This window comes from Schistocerca serialis, chromosome 7, assembly GCF_023864345.2.
Source record: "Schistocerca serialis cubense isolate TAMUIC-IGC-003099 chromosome 7, iqSchSeri2.2, whole genome shotgun sequence".
NCBI classification, from domain to species: domain Eukaryota; kingdom Metazoa; phylum Arthropoda; class Insecta; order Orthoptera; family Acrididae; genus Schistocerca; species Schistocerca serialis.
Window position 1 is genome coordinate 48,701,039 of NC_064644.1, and position 17,189 is coordinate 48,718,227.

Below are 17,189 nucleotides of genomic sequence, written 5' to 3' on the forward strand. Positions count from 1 at the left end.
CGCTGTGGCCGAGCGGTTCTGCTACGATCGCAGGTTCGAATCCTACCTCGGGCATGGCTGTGGGTGACATCCTTAGTTTAGTTAGGTTTGAGTAGTTCTAAGTCCAGGGGATTGATGACCTCAGATGTTAAGTCCCATAGTGCTTAGAGCCATCTGAACCATCATCTCTCATCATTTCTAAGATATCCACGACATATCTCAGGTCTCTCAATCTCAATGCCGCAGACTACACCTGGGTTGCAGTGAGACGACGCACAATAAGCGGCAAGCCACCTCCAGTGGCTCTTCCACAGCCATGCAGTCGTTTCCTCAAGAAAAATATCGACTGTCAACAGAGCTCTTGATTGTTTCCATAAAGACCATGCCACGTCTCCCTCAAGCATTTGTGGTACCATGGGTAACCGTTTTTTTGGAGCGTATCCTCAGATTTTGCGGTTTCAGAACTTTTCTAATCGTGTATTCTGTGTTCTGCTCTATTCGAGATAACTTGGCGATTGAGATTTACCTCGTTCTGAAGTCCTCCTGGCTTCCTGTTCATAACATCGGTACTCGACTATTCCAGTGACTGGGCGACGGTCCTATTCTAACTGCTGCTGACATGGGCCGATGCTGTAGCTTCTTTTTCTGTTAGACAATCTTTGATCATACCGTGACCATTTTTTGAAGAAAATGTCAAATTCCTTTCTGGTTAGACAATGTTTAATACCTTCTGTTTGGATGTCATTTGATTCAATTGGAGCATCGCTAATCTTCTTCATACTGCTTTCTTTTGCAGTTTTACTTTCTTGATGGCTGTCCCGTCCTGACAGGTGTCTGACGACCAGCTATGACACAGATCGACAAAAAAATGCAGTTAGGATGGTCATCGATGTTTCTGTTCCCTTTAGCATTTTGATATGCTGTTTAATTGTTCTAAAGACGTTGAAAGTTGCTTGTTAAACTGCACTTTCGTTTTTGGCCTCTATTTTTTTTAGCTTTCTACGATTGCAAAATAATCTTTGCGTTATTCTGCAATACCAGCCATCGGTCAGCTTTGATTACTCGTGCAAACTCCTTGATTTATCTCTTTGTGGTACGACTGAAGAGTGTTTGCATCTTTAATGTGCTGCTCGGGTGTTCAGCCAATGAGAACGTTGGCAGCTGCCGTTGCTTAGAGGCCATGTAGATACAAAAGTTCATTGTTTTGCCATGTGTGTGGTAAAGCAAGATCAGGCGGTTTGGAGGTCTACAGTGTTGGAGATTTTGGGTGAGAGCTTCCCAATTACTTTGCCATGGTGGTTAATAGCCAACGTGGAGGTCATTTTAGTCGTATGATATATTCACACAGTTATTATGCAATCATTCCACATGCGCAACTTGTGGTAAGTTCTTCTTGTATGTGTTACATTGCAGCCACTGTTCAATATAAGGTATTTTCGTCAGTATAGAACCTCTACCTTCATTGATACCCCATAGTGTTCGGGTTTATCTACAATTATATTTCTTTCTGTCATTTTGGCCAGACAGGGGCCAGGTGGCAGTTTCCAGTTTCAATTACTTGTCATTTATTCTTTTATTTTCGTCAAATAGTCTTTCATTTTTTCACTCTTTTTTCTTTCTTCAGACCGGCTCACACCTGTTCTCTTACTACTTCTGTGTTTGAATCCTTCTAAATTTAACATTTTTCTTCTAAAAATATCTGTTTCTGCAGCTTCCTCTTCTTTTATTAGACTTCTGGGATTCTGCTTCTTGATTTATTTTTCCAGAATCTGTTTTGTCAGCGTATCGTTATTGATCCTCTATAAACGTCCTGTAATATCACTATACTTGTCTTACTGTTTCTATTTTTTTCTGTATTTTGATATATTTCATCACAGATTCCTGATATCAAAGCTTGTTTACTTATTACCTATTATTTGTCTTTTGATACAGATATAAGCTCAGACCGACTGAAGAATAATAGGGTTACAAATTAAAACATAACCTTTCATTCTTGGTGCACAATAATGATGTACCTGGAAAATCGGAGGACTCCACAGAAACTCTAATGTTTGGTGGTGACGCAAGTACACTGACAAAGGGCCCGCAGGCACAGCCAGCAGAACAATGATCCTGATCTTACAAAAACTCATCGTACGCAGTTCCAAACAAGTAGAGTTCTATGAGCTGACGCTGAATGGGGCTCTAGGTGAAGTTCCTGAGCACACAGGTGGATAATACACTGAGGTGCCTACCGTGCGACGTGGCGTAGTGGTTAAACACTGGACTCGCATTCGGGAGGACGACGGTTCAATCCCGCGTCCGGCCATCCTGATTTGGGTTTTCCGTGATTTCCCTAAATCGCTCCAGGCAAAAGCCGGGATGGTTCCTTTGAAAGGGCACGGTCGACTTCCTTCCCAGTCCTTCCCTAATCCGATGAGACCGATGACCTCGCTGTCTGGTCTCCTTCCCAAACAACCCAACCCCAACTAAGGTGCCATCCATATGTGACAACCAAAAAACTCAGTTCCACCTGTTCAGCAGTTATAAATCTGCGTTTCTAGAAACAGGCATTACTGTCTCAATTCTAGGAAATTGCAGCTAAGGTGAAAAAGTATTTATCTGCAGACGTCTGTTCACGAATCAAGGCGTTCCTTAGACGTATATGCATACTTCTACACACACCCATTAAAATTGCTACACCACGAAGATGACGTGCCACAGACGCGAAATTTAACCAACAGGAAGAATATGCTGTGATATGCAAATGATTAGCTTTTCAGAACATTTACACAAGGCTGGCGCCGGTGGAGACACCTACAACGTGCTGACATGAGGAAAGTTTCCAACCGATTTCTCATACACAAACAGCAGTTGTCCGGCGTTGCCTGGTGAAACGTTGTGGTGATGCCTCGTGTAAGGAGGAGGAATGCGTACCATCACGTTTCCGACTTTGATAAAGATCGGATTGTAGCCTATCGCCATTGCGGTTTATCGTATCGCGACATTGCTGCTCACGTTGGTCGAGATCCAATGAGTGTTAGCAGAATATGGAATCGGTGGGTTCAGGAGGGTAATACGGAACGCCGTGCTGGATCCCAACGGCCTCGTATAAGTAGTAGTCGAGATGACAGGCATCTTATCCGCATGGCTGTAACGGATCGTGCAGCCACGTCTCGATCCCTGAGTCAACAGATGGGGACGTTTGCAAGACAACAACCATCTGCACGAACAGTTCGACGATGTTTCCAGCAGCATGGACTATCAGCTCGGAGACCGTGGCTGCGGTTACCCTTGACATTGCAACATACACAGGAGCGCCTGCAATGGTGTACTCAACGACGTACCTGGGTGCACGAATGGCGAAACTTCATTTTTTCGGATGAATCCACGTTCTGTTAACCGCATGACGATGGTCACATCCGTGTTTGGCGACATCGCGGTGAACGCACATTGGAAGCGTGTATTCGTCATCGCCATACTGTTGTATCACCCGTCGTGATGGTATGGGGTGCCATTGGTTACACGTCTCGGTCACCTCCTGTTTGCACTGACGGCTCTTTGAACAGTGGACGTTACATTCAGATGTGCTACGACCCGTGGCTCTACCTTTCATTCGATCCCTGAGAAACCCTACATTTAAGCAGGATAATGCACGACCGCATGTTGTAGGTCCTGCACGAGCCTTTCTAGATACAGAAAATGTTCGACTGCTGCTCGGGCTAGCACATTCTCCAGATCTCTCACCAATTGAAAACGTCTGGTCAATGGTGGCCGAGCAACTGGCTCGTCACAATACGCCAGTCACTACTCTTGATGAACCGTGGTATCGTGTTGAAGCTGCATGGGCAGCTGTACCTGTACACGCCATCGAAGCTCTGTTTGACTCAATGCCCCCGCTTATCAAGACCGATATTACGGCCAGAGGTGGTTGTTCTGGACACTGATTTCTCAGGATCTATGCACCCAAATTGCATGAAAATGTAATCACATGTCAGTTCTAGTATAATATACTTGTCCAATGAATACCCGTTTATCATCTGCATTTCTTCTAGGTGTAGCAATTTTAATGGCCAGTAGTGTACATATATAATTTCTACAAATTGTAGAAATTTGTAACAGGAATATCCAAACACACTGTATATACACGATGTCTCTCCTAAGAGTCGTCATGCCCATTTTCTCTGGTGTTTCGGTAGATATTGGCACTTTCGTTTCTGCAAAACAAAACTGAAGTCTTTCATGCGAAGGTGACATGCAGTGCTCACGAAAAGCGTCATTTTTTTTCTGTTGCCAACAAAATGATTTTTAAGCGGAATTTTTCGTGCCCAATCGGTTGAGTGGTCCCGAATTAGTCTAGTGCGATTTACTTCTTATCGATACTTATTGACAGAGAGAGTGGAACACGCACAATAAGCAGTATTCCAGCAGCGACCGAGCAGCACTGCTCCAGGGCAGTAGGAGGCAGCGAGGGGCCAGGGCGGCGCCGGTCACTACAGGAGTGCTGGTTGCTCTTCGTGTTAGATTCTCCTTGTCAATACGTATCGATATAATGAATATCGCACTGGACTAATTTGGGGCCACTCAGTAGAAATGGACATGTACAATTTTTCTTTAAAAATCGTTTTGAATGAAATCTTCAATTCACAACTACGCTACTAGAGGTAGAGACAATTTTCGTATAGACTATGCATCCCTTTCTAGGGGTTGTAATGGAATCTGATATTGTGGTGATAAAATTTAACAGGTTGCCAGTGGAATCAGGCAGGTAACTGAAACACTCCAAACATTCAAAATTTGCATTATGAAACACAACACTGGTGTAATATTCTACAATATTTTATTATTTGTTACAAGAACCGTTTTTAGGCTGTTACAGCATCACCAGGTACAAAGATAAATATGTGGTGCAGTGAAATTTTGTTGGATCAAAGATTTACAGTAGTGCATGACAGAGTATCTCCATTTCCTGAGATGAAAATGTTAATGGTAAAATAGTAATAAAAGAAACAAGCTTATTTCAGTGCAAATGTGTTATAAGAATATGTAACTAAGATAAAATTAATTAACTAATGAACTATAGACAAATTACAACAGTTGTTCATAGAAGAACATATCTGAACAATAAAGTTTGCTGACATATTCCAAAGATGTGGCTAGACAAAATAATCTTTTCTTTAATAGATCATAAATAACAAGCAGACGAGATGTGCTAGTGATATGGAAAGGAAATGGAGCATTTGAGTAAGAGGAGTAATTTGCATCATGGTCTGGATGGGAATATGAGTAGTATTTGCAGTTATAAGTGGTGAGTAAGGCAACTGTGTCTGGTCATTCAGTACTAGGCTTGGGTTGATGGACATAATTTCCATAATTTCGCCGGCCGGAGTGGCTGAGCGGTTCTAGGCACTACCGTCCGGAACTGCGCGCCCGCTACGGTCGCAGGTTCGAATCCTGCCTCGGGCATGGATGTGTGTGATGTCCCTAGGTTAGTTAGATTTAAGTAGTTCTAAGTTCTAGGGGACTGATGACCACAGCAGTTAAGTCCCATAATGCTCAGAGCCATTTGAACCATTTTGAACCATAATTTCAAGATAGTTCATATTCGAATTATGGAAATTAATAAACAAATGTCCATCAACCCAAGCCTATAACTGAATGACGAGACACAGTTGCCTTACTCACCACTTATAACTGCAAATACTACTCATATTCCCATCCAGAGCAGTTCTAAATTACCTCTTTTACTCATATGCTCCATTTCCTTCACACCAGTTTGTATAATATCTGTTGTTATTCAAAAAAAAATTACTTTTTATAAGCACAGTTCCATCACTCACCTACTTAATATCACTAGTACATCTCATCTGCTTGTAATTTATGATCTATTAAAGAAAAGATTATTTCGTTCAGCCACATCTTTGGAACATGTCAGCAAAGTTTATTGTTCAGTTATGTTCTTACATGTACAACTGTTGTAATTTGTCTATAGTTCATTAGTCAATGTGTCACATAGTTTATCATAGTTAAATAATCTTACATCACATTTACACTGAAATAACCTCGCTTGTTTTATTCCTATTCTAAGGTTAACATTTTTATCTCTGGAAATGGAGGTACTCTGCACAAATACTAGTTTTAAATCTTTGTTCTAACAAAATTTCACTGCACCACATATTAATCTTTGTACCTGATGATGGCGTAACAGCGGAAAACTGGTTCGTTTAACAAGAAATAAATACTGTAGAAGATTACAGCTTTGCTGTGTGAGTTGCATTCATACAGTTCAAAATATTCTACCAAGAATCGACGGCACACTCATTCAATGCAGTTCAAAATTTGAATAACTGGTAAGTGTCATGTCGAAATATCTTGCAGTGAGCGAACAAAGACCACCTGTAAGCCAGAAACTAATTTGATTATTCATTTCGCCGGGAAAATTTTAAAATTCGTGTCTTCCACTAGATTCCAGGCGAAATCAGAAGTGGTAATGAGCAACACAGTCACGCGGTAAATTTGCAAACTCGGTGAGAAGTGTACTTCCCGCGGCCCGGATGAGGGTTAATTGACAGATGTGAAAGTGTTTCCTTATGGACGACTTCCGTATTTTCATTTCAAACGCCACATTTCTGCAGAACACACTTAAGCACCGACATATTTGAAACCCGCGGACGTGTCCGAGGCTGGAACCGAGCCATTTGCCACTACATTACGACGCAGAGGCGATGACCGGCTATGAAATTCGGTTCACCCCGCCATCTGCGCACGTCAGAGTTGTTTGTGCACTTTGTCTTGTTTACTGGTACCCGGCGGTCGCCCGTCCGATTCTGCGCGACGCGCGAACTCTTGTTTGTGAGACTCTCCGCCCGATAGCGGGACGTGACAATAGCGTCTCTTCTGCCGCCAACACGGCCCAAGCGAACTGCGCAGAGCTCTCCCTGTTGTAAAGGAATCCTTTCAAGCGTTCGCGTGTATTCAGCGCACCGTGCTCGAATATACCAGAACTGTCTCGTGGGTGCCTGGAGAGGGAGACAGAACAGCGTATCACAGATGACTTTTCTGGGCACGACATTTGGTGGCAGAATTTGTTGTCTCCATAAATACAGCCTGATTCATAATGCACAAGAACGGTAGTTTGTAACTCTCTACGAACCAGATATTTTAAAACTTGACTGGTCACGATAAAATTGTTAGACATGATTGATTGACAATACAGACTATAAGACAGGTATTTAAATACAAATGTTAAAACTTTTAAAATAGAGGGTATCAAAAAGAATCATCCGATTTGGCACATCTATATTTCTGAAACTAATAAACACATACAATGAATTTTGTTTTTTGATGAACAGGAAACTCGACGTTTTTTTTTCATACCTTTTCATAAGTGTTCAATGTGCTCCCCTTGAGATGCACAGCATATGTCAATGCGGTATTCAAATTGTTCCCACGCTGCAGCGAGTATGTCTTGAGTTACAGCTTCCACAGCTGCTCTTATGCGATGTCTCAGTTCATTCATCGTCGTTGGTAATGGAGGCAGATAAACAGAGTCTTTTATAAACCCCCCACAAGAAATAATCACATACAGTCAGCTCCAGTGATCTTGGAGGCCAGTAATGTAAGGATGAATCATTCGGTCCAGTGTGACCGATTCATTATTCAGTAATCCCTTGATTTAAAAATTCCTGCACTTCTAGACGCCAGTGTGGCGGGCCCCATCCTGTTGGTAAATGAAATCGTTCGAGTCAGTCTCCAACTGTGGGAAAAGAAAGTTCTCAAGCATATCGAGGTATGTGCTTCCTGTAACAGAGTTCTCGGCAAAGAAATATCGATCGTACACTTTAGCCGCGAAACTGCACAAAACATATTACATTTTGGAGAGTCCCTCTCATGTTGAACAACTACATGTTGCCTTTCTGTATCCTATATTCTAACATTATGACGGTTCAGTTTTCCATTTAAATGGAATCTTGTGTCGTCACTAAACACTAAGCATGGAAGAAAACTGTAATCCTCCATCCACACGTTATTGTTTGTCACCGTCACAAAGAGCTTGCAGTAGCTGAATTTTGTATGGTTTCACTTGTAAACGTCGACGCAACACACACCAGACGGACATTGGGGACACGTTGAGCTGTCGAGCTACACGGCGGACAGATACCTGCGGCGGACTCCTTGTGAAACTATGGGGATGCGTTCGACGTCCGTGTCAGACACTCGGGGATGGCCCGGCGATTTGCCTTTACACAAACAACCTGTTTCTCGGAATTATTCATGTCATCGTCTAATGCTCTGTGCTGTAGGAGGATCCACACCGTACCTGCTTCGAAAGTCACGCTTAACAGTTATTACTGAGTCGCACTGCGCAAAACGTAGAACACAAAACGCTTTCTGTTGTCCCAACACCACTTGTGATAGAACTGAAGTAGGCGCACACTCCTGCTACCTGGTGGGAACCATGTAAAACTGGAGAGTTTGCACTTTCCAACAATACGTTGTTCACGCACGTATCTCAAATAATAGTTATGATTTTTGAATCGGGTGATTCGTTTTGATACAGCCTGTATAAACCTGAATGAAAAGGTCAATGGTCCCTCGTAGTTGTATTTACTTAAGTCGATTAGAATCTCATGCAATCGGTTGTGCAACTTTTAAGTTGCACCTTCTAGTGACATGAATCCTATGGGAAGAGAAATAGGGATTTGAGGGATTTGCACTAATCCGTCCCATCCTCTGTTATGCCAGTCCTATCTGGATATCCGCCCCCCCACCAGATCCTCCTCGAGCGCCATGCAGTCCGCCTCGCCTTCCGTATACGCCTCCCATCCCCCACACGGATCCTCTACGACCTCATACCTTTCCCCCATCTGCTCCTTTTCCTCGAACGTATCCGCATACTCTACACCTCCCGCCGCCTTGATCCCCCTCATCCCCTGGTTGCTCCTCTCCTCTCCAACCCCCACCCTCTGCCGCGCCTCCACTGTTGTGTCCCCCCTACCCTTCCCCTACGCCCTTCATCTCCTTTCCCGAGGTGTCTCCCATTGACTCCCCCTCCCAGATGATGCCCTCTCTCCCTCCATTTATCCCTCCTATCAACTCTCTGATCCTCACCTCCCTCTCCCTTCCTCTGTCCTTTTCGCAGGCTTCTCGTCCCTCCCCCCCCCCCCCCCCCGCCCCCGTTCCATCCTGTTTTTTCCCTGCCTACCCTCTTCTCTGCCTCCTTTCTCTCCCCGAGTCCTTCCTGCTCTCCCCTCCACTGCCTTTCCCACACCTTATCGCATCCGCCAAGCGCCCCCCCACCCCATTTTCTATGTCCCTTCCATCCATCAGCTCCCCCTTTTTTTTCTTTTCCTCTCCTCCACCCCATTTCCCCCTCATCAGTCCGGGTCACCCACCTCCCCCCATCTGCTGCCGTGTCACCTCTATAGTGCTGTTTTAGGTGAGTGTTCAGTGTTGTGTGTCCCCTGTCAGTGTTGCAAACAGCCACCATAGTGTCGCTAATCGTGTTTTTTATCTTGTGCGAACAGAAACCAGACTGTCGCCTTGTTTTTCTTAGTTGTGCCTGTGTACTTATTGTGTGTCTTCATTCGCATCATCACCACAGTGTTTTTGTATTTTTAATTCCACGCCTTTCCGCCATTTTACAGTTTTTTTTATAATGTCACCGTTTTATCGCCTTTTTTCTTGTTTGTTTATATTCTCATTATGTTTTTTTTAACTTTTCTGTAGGCTGTAGAGCAGCATATTACGCTGCTGCCAGCCCTCTCCCCGCCCCCCAGAGGGGGTAATTGTCATTTAGCTGCACCAGAATTTTTATGCCCAGAAACACGCGCAGGTATGGATGCGTGTGTATTAAGAAACGTGACAGTTCTGGAACATTAATTCAATGTTAATTCCTTTGAATTTTGGTGTACGGTTTAATATTTACCTTGTCTCGTCAACGATGTGCAATACATAGGTGCCGGCGTGCCTGCGGCGGCTATTCTCTCTTCGTTTTTTCTTCTGCGAAAAAATCCATTTAAAAATGCAAGTCCTCGCCATATCGGCAGGTGGAGAATAGGACGTTGCTAGATACGAGAATGAAAACTTGCGACTTCTGCATATTATAACTTTTAATGGACACCATACTGGGAGAGTGCAATTAAATACGTCTTTATCGCACCAGCTCAAAAGACCTACAGACACCGAGATCAGTGAAAAAGAAAAAAGATGAGGTACATAAAATAGTTGATAATACGTACTTCAATTTTCTCTCATCTCACTCAGGTATACCTCCCTAGAATATCTTTGCCGCGCGGGGACGGCGCGAATATTTATTTATTTGTATGTGTAGGCCATTTAAAGAACCTACACGTACGTCGCATGGTCGATACAAGTGCTATGTAATATGGTATACGGAGTTGTTACAGACACTGGACTCGCATTCAGGAGGAAGCCAGTTCAAACCCCCGTCCGGCCATCCTGATTTAGGTTTTGCGTGATTTCCCTAAATCGCTTCAGGCAAATGCCAAGACGGTTCCTTTTGAAAGGGCATGGCCCATTTCCTTCCTCACCCTTCCTTAATATGGTGGGACCAATGACATCACTTTTTCGTCCCCTCCCCCAAATCAACGAACCCACCAGTATCTTGGTATCTCTGAATGTAGAGCAGTTGTTACAGAATACCCCGGAGTAACAGCTTGGCGTCCAGTGTGTTGTCGGATTGTGTACGGCTGCTGCTACGTAGTTCGTGTTGTCATCTGCTGCGATTACTTTTATTTTGGTGACAAACACACATAAGCATGTCGGCTTTCGGACCCAATACTTTCCTGGATAACATTTACGAGTGGCCTCGTCTGTTGGTTGATATTGGTCCGCAGGAACATATTTTAATCGGTAAATCGATCACAGTTCGTGAGTTTTGTGGCGGCGTAATGTCAAGCGCCGGCACGTCATGCGGGAACGAGGGACCAGAGAAGGCTGTGAGGAAAACGCCAGCCAGTTGCACTCTGAGCGACTCCTCTCTACGACTACAATGGGACAGCAGCGGCCTCCGTGAGAAGAGAACACAAGCGCTGCCCACGACTGGCCGCGCCCCGCTGCTACAGAAGCTTCACGACTAGCCACCTGAATAGAAGCGTCAACTGTATTACTTCACTTATATTAGGAACTGTACATACTGAAGAGATTTCTTATTTGCATGTCGCCCTTTGCTTGCTACACTTGTGTGCTATTGTAAAAGTTAAGTACTGTCATTGTTCATTTCGTAATAAAACTCATCAATACGAATTGTTTAAATCGTTGTCTAGCTATCCGTGAAAGCAAGTTTCCTAGACACCCCATATTCGACGATTAGGTAGGATTCAACAATTTTAACTTTGATGATAGTTTTCTATCAATTGTGGAGTGCTGAGAACATTGCCTAGCCACGCCAACTGTTACTCTGTGTCATTCTGTAACTACCATATGACATAGCATTTATATACACAGGAAGATGCAATTTAAAAGTTGCGAAACCGGTTATATGGGTCCCTAATCGACTTAAATAAATACTGCTACAGCGGACTATATATGCTGTATGAACTGTCAATCATGTTTCTCCACGAATTGCTAGAGTAGACAGCAGCTTCTTCGAAGTTTCGCAAACTGGCGCTGTGTTTCGTCAGGGCTTCTGTTCGAGATTGTCAGATGACGCCGGAACATCGTCACAAGACGGAGATATTTAATAATGTCATCCAAGTGAAAATTTCGGATGAACATGAGCTTTGTTTTACTTAAATACCACTCTGGTTTGCTCCATTTGTATATTACGAGGATTGACTGAAAAGTAATGCCTCCACCTTCGTAACTCTTCAACAACTGGCAGCATTGGTAGGCGGCAAGTACTGGCGTATTCTGTAGCCTCTTCTCTACAGCTCCAGTTGGCGGGAATCTATAGCATTGATCGGTTCTGTTGTTACAGTGTAAAGTATGGAACCCTGCGCAGACGGTCAGTCAATGCGATTTAAGCAACGTGCAGCCATTGAATTCTTGACAGCAGAAGGTGCCACCCCAAAGGAAATTCATCAGAGAAAGAAAGCAGCTTATGGTGATTGTGTTGATGTGAGTACTGTGCGGCCGGCCGGGGTGGCCGAGCGGTTCTAGGCGCTACAGTCTGGAACCGTGCGACCACTACGGTCGCAGGTCCGAATCCTGCCTCGGGCATGGATGTGTGTGCTGTCCTTAGGTTAGTTAGGGTTTTAAGTAGTTCTAAGTTCTAGGAGACTGATGACCTCAGAAGTTAAGTCCCATAGTGCTAAGAGCCATTGTTTTTTAGTACTGTGCGTCGTTGGGCGAGTATGTTTAAAGACTGCGTGACTAACAAAGAGTTGGACGTCCTGTGACAGCAACCATTGAGTTTCACAAGCAAAATGTTGACAGATTGACTCAGGACGATTGTCGTATCACTCAGAGAGAAATTGCAAGCACAATCGGCATTTCACAAGAACGTTTGGGTCACATTATTGTTTTGCTTGGCTATCGGACTATCGGAAGATCTGTGCACGATAGGTACCCCAGATGCTGATTCCTGAAATGAAAGAGCACAGAACTCCCCTCGCTTTACGAGGTTGAAGGTGATGCCTTCCCCCACTCAGTTGTGACAGGAGACGAAATGTCAGTCAATGGAATATCGACACAAAGACTCACGCCAGAAAAAGAAATTGAAGACACAGCCCTCAGCTGGAAAAATCATGGCCACAGTGTTCTGGGACGCAGATGGTCTTATCCTTGTTGATTTCCTTGATCGTGGAACAACAATAAATTCAGAGCGTTACAAAAATGGTTCAAATGGCACTGAGCACTATGGGACTTAACATCTGTGGTCATCAGTCCCCTAGAACTTAGAACTACTTAAACCTAACTAACCTAAGGACATCACACACATCCATGCCCGAGGCAGGATTCGAACCTGCGACCGTAGCAGCCGCGCGGTTCCGGACTGAGCGCCTAGAACCGCTCGGCCACCGCGGCCGGCAGAGCGTTACATCACAACGGTGAGAACTCTGAAACGACGGCTAACAAGCGCCCGAAAGGAAAAGGGAAATGTTTTGCTGCTGCATGACAATGCCCAACCACACACGTCACGTACCACCACAGCAGAACTTCAAAGACTGGATCTCACCACAGTACAGCATCCTCCGTATAGTCCACATTTGGCAACGTCTGACTTCCATCTGTTCCCAATAATGAAAGACGATCTCCGGGGACATCTTTATGCTTCTGATGAAGACGTTGAGAGAACTGTGAGACTATGGTTTGCGGAAACAGAGTGTCGACTTCTTCTGTGACGGCTTCAGAAAACGTGTTCATCGTTGGCAGAAAAGTATCCAATTGGCTGGTGATTATGTGGAAAAGTGAATATTGGTAATCAAACATCACATTTTAAGGAATATTTCTGCGTTTGATTTATTAAAATATTCCCATCCAAACCCAATTAACGAAGGTAGAGGCATTATCTTTCATTCAACCCTCGTAGATCGTATGGAAGTATATGAGGTTTTGATTTCTTACTCTTAAGATATTTATAGAAGTGGCAGGCAAAAAGTTTCCGTTCGAAGGCTGTACAGTCCATAATCGGTGTACTAGTCAGGCAAAGTCGCCAAGAGTATTGAGGCATTCATCCCAACGACGCACCGCGCTGAAGATACCAGTTTGGTAAGACAACATGCCCGCTGCGCGAAGAATTCCGTAACTGCCTTCTGCACATTCTCGTCCAACGGGAAAAGTTGACCAAGGCTTTTTATAAGGGACCGAAGGAGTGATAATTGCATAGGGGAGGGGGGAGGGGGGGGATCAGGACTGATGGGCGGGTGCTCCATTGTCTCCCACTTGAGCTGCTGGCTGAGCCTGGCCTCCCAGATCGACCAGCATGGAACTTCGTGCGCCATTTCACAACGGTGGTTTTCAACAGACATATTATCCCACACAAAGACATTCCTTATTCTCCGTTGTCTGCCAGTGTTTGACGTTCGGTAGCCAAGAAAAGAATAACAGCATGATGGTCCTGTTCGGACGCATTTGGAAATTACGACGTCATAGTTCACGTTTCCGCATTTACCGCACGCACGTCGGAAAGACACGAATGCCACACTAATCCCTTGTCTACAATGTCGGTGTTTATATACCCACATGGAGTCGCGCTACGTGAGTATATCACGCAACAACGTCCTCAAACAGAAACCTTTCGATCGCCTCTTATGTCTTGACTGCAGCCTTATATGCATCGGAATGTAGACGATCAACAGTACAAATAAGAAGAGTTGCCAGCCCTGGCACAGACTGCACAGCCTTAAATATTCAGCTCGTGAAGATCAACAGTTAAATCTGTAATAACTATCAATTCAGCCAATATTACATCATAAGGAAGTTAATTAGAGCCTGTTTCATATTATTTATTAAAGATTTCACTCGTTTCAAAGTATTTATTGAACAAAGAAAAGAAAAATATAAACCAAGATCCGGTTTCCGCATACTTAAGAACGCGAGATGTAGGTTTTCATACAAATTTAAACGTTTGCGTCAGCATTAAGTGAAGATTAAGTTTTCGTTACACAAATATTTAGTAGTGCCATATCTAATCGCGGAATTAAAGGTTTTAAGTTCTAACTTTTATTTCTTTTCAAAACTCGTAATATCCATATCGTGCGAACTTACGCCTAATTCTTTCAGGTATACAAATTTTGAGTTTTAACGTTATTTTAAATTCATTACCTTAGTACATTAATAGTATACACAAATATTAATGTTCCACGTAACCATAGTGACTCTTGCGATCTGTAGTTAATACAATACTATTGTTATTGTTAGCTAAATTTTGTAAAAAGATTGTAAACAACCACAAGAGAGAAGTGTTTGAGCTTCCATAGAAAAGTTAGTTCTGGGGTTCTATGCACCTGTTGTGACAGATGGTTACATTGGGAAAAATGTAGTGGCATAGGAAGTGGGGAAGTACATGGGTGTCTTCCATGGTACTGCAAAGTATGTTCAAGGGACAGGAAAATAGCTGAATGGGAAGAGAAGACTAGAGCCCTTAAGGCTGAACTGGATAGTGCTAGGGAGGAACTGATGAGTTTAAGGGCGAAGGGCAGGGTGAAGATAGGTGGGAAGTGGTAGCAAGGAACAGCGGCCACAGAAAGAGGGCAGTGTCTAACAGTTTCATCATTGGCACAAACAGTGGATTTGCCTTGCTGCCTCAGTTAACTAAGAAAGAGGCTCACGTGGATGTAAGTGCAGTTAATACTCAACAGACTTTCACCAGGAAACCAACTGCTTCAAAAGAAGTAGAAAGTAGGAGGAAAGTTCAGTTTGTATGTAGCAGTGATTGAAGAGATGTGAGACAGATCTTGCATGAAAAATTAGGTGACAGGTACGAGGTCACAAGTTTTTTCAATCCCAGTGTATGCCTTAGTGAGGTGATAGAGGATGTAGAATTATTGTGCAAGGGTTTTACGAAGCAGGATCATGTTGTGATAGAGGGTGGAGTAGGAAACAGTATTGATAGGGATCAGGACCACAATATTGAGTGTGACCTATTAAAAATAGCCTCTGCAACGAACCATAGAAATGTTGGCTTGGTTCCTGATTTCATGCGGTATGATCTGCCCCAAATGTACAGCTCTGTCAGGAGGGTCAAGGTGGAGCTAGATCTGCTGCTTCTGGTGGCTACTTTGTGAGGCATATGTTTCCTTGCTGTTGATGCTATTGGTACGTAGGACTTCTCAAGGCATGGCCTGCACACAGTAGGAAAGCGAATGGTAAATTGGCCGGGATGATACCAAACTCTTAAAGGGAGGGACTGAAACTCATGGGAGTACCTCTTTTTTGGCTAAGATCACTGTCCAATGATTAGACATTGAAAGAAATTAAGCTTAATGAAAAGTTCAGATAGGCAGGTACTATTGTTAATATATCAATGGGTTCTCGTAAAAGTACAGTGAAAAATAATGTTAGTATGTCACAAGATTCTCATAAACCGACAGTGATAAATAATGTTAGTGTATTGCATCAGAATATCAGGGGATTAAGAAAGAAAATAGATGACCTGCTTGTTTGTTTAGAAGATTTAGGAACTGAAGGTGGAATAGATGTGTCATGCCTGTGTGAACATCATATAGTCACAGATACAGAAAAGGTAAATATAGGTTGATATAAGCTTTCACCCCACGTAAGTAGAGACACTATGGAGAGAGGAGGAGTTGCCATACAGGTTAAAATTTATCATAGTGTAAAAAATTTAAGAAACTAAAAAAATTTGTGTAGCGCAACATTTGGAAGCACGTGTATGTGGAATGGTACGTTTATAATTGTAGCTGTGTATAGGTCCCCGTTGGGAAATTTTCAGCTAGTTTTGAAAAACTTGTATTTTTTGTTTGCTATCTGTCAGACAGAGGGAAGCAAATTATTATTTTTGGGGATTTCGAAGGAGATTTTCTGAAAGAGTCTGACAGAAAGCCGGTTCTTTCAGTTTGATGTCAGTCATTGATTATGCTACTCAGGTAGTACAGTAAAGTATTACACTGACAGGCAATGTTTTTATAGTCCATGATAAATTTATTCAAATAAAAACTTTTCCTGTTAAGATTGGTCTGTCTCGTCATGATGAACAATTAATTGCAGTATATGACATAACTCCATATGTAATGCAAAACAATCCTCCATAGTAGTGCATTCAATTAATGATTTAACAATTGCAAATTTTAGCTAGACCGGGACGGAGTGTACAGGGAACCTGGTGCTAGTTTAAAATTTAATCTATTTCATGATACCTTTGTGAGTATTTTTGAAAACAGTTCCCCTAAGGAAACAATAAAACATAATTATACGAAACCATATAAAAAGCCGTGGCTTAATAAAGGGATAAAAATATCTTGTAAACAGAAAAGGGTTATGTATCTTATACCTAAAAGGAGTAATGATCCAGAAACAGTAAAATATTCTAAAAACTACTGCACTGTGGCAAGAAAAGTTCTTAAAAAGTCCAGATGTATTGCATTATGTCTGAGGTTAGCACCTCTGATAGTAAAATTAAAACAGTTTGGAATATTGCTAAAAGGGAAACAAGGCAAGCAAGAGCACAGAAAGACTGTATTCTGTGAAACTCGACAAAAGTTTGTTAACAAAAAGTCAGAAGTAGAAAACATTTTTTAAGAGTTGTAGAGAAAATAGGATCCAACTAATCATTAGAAAGTGCAAGGGCATATACAAAGAGGCAA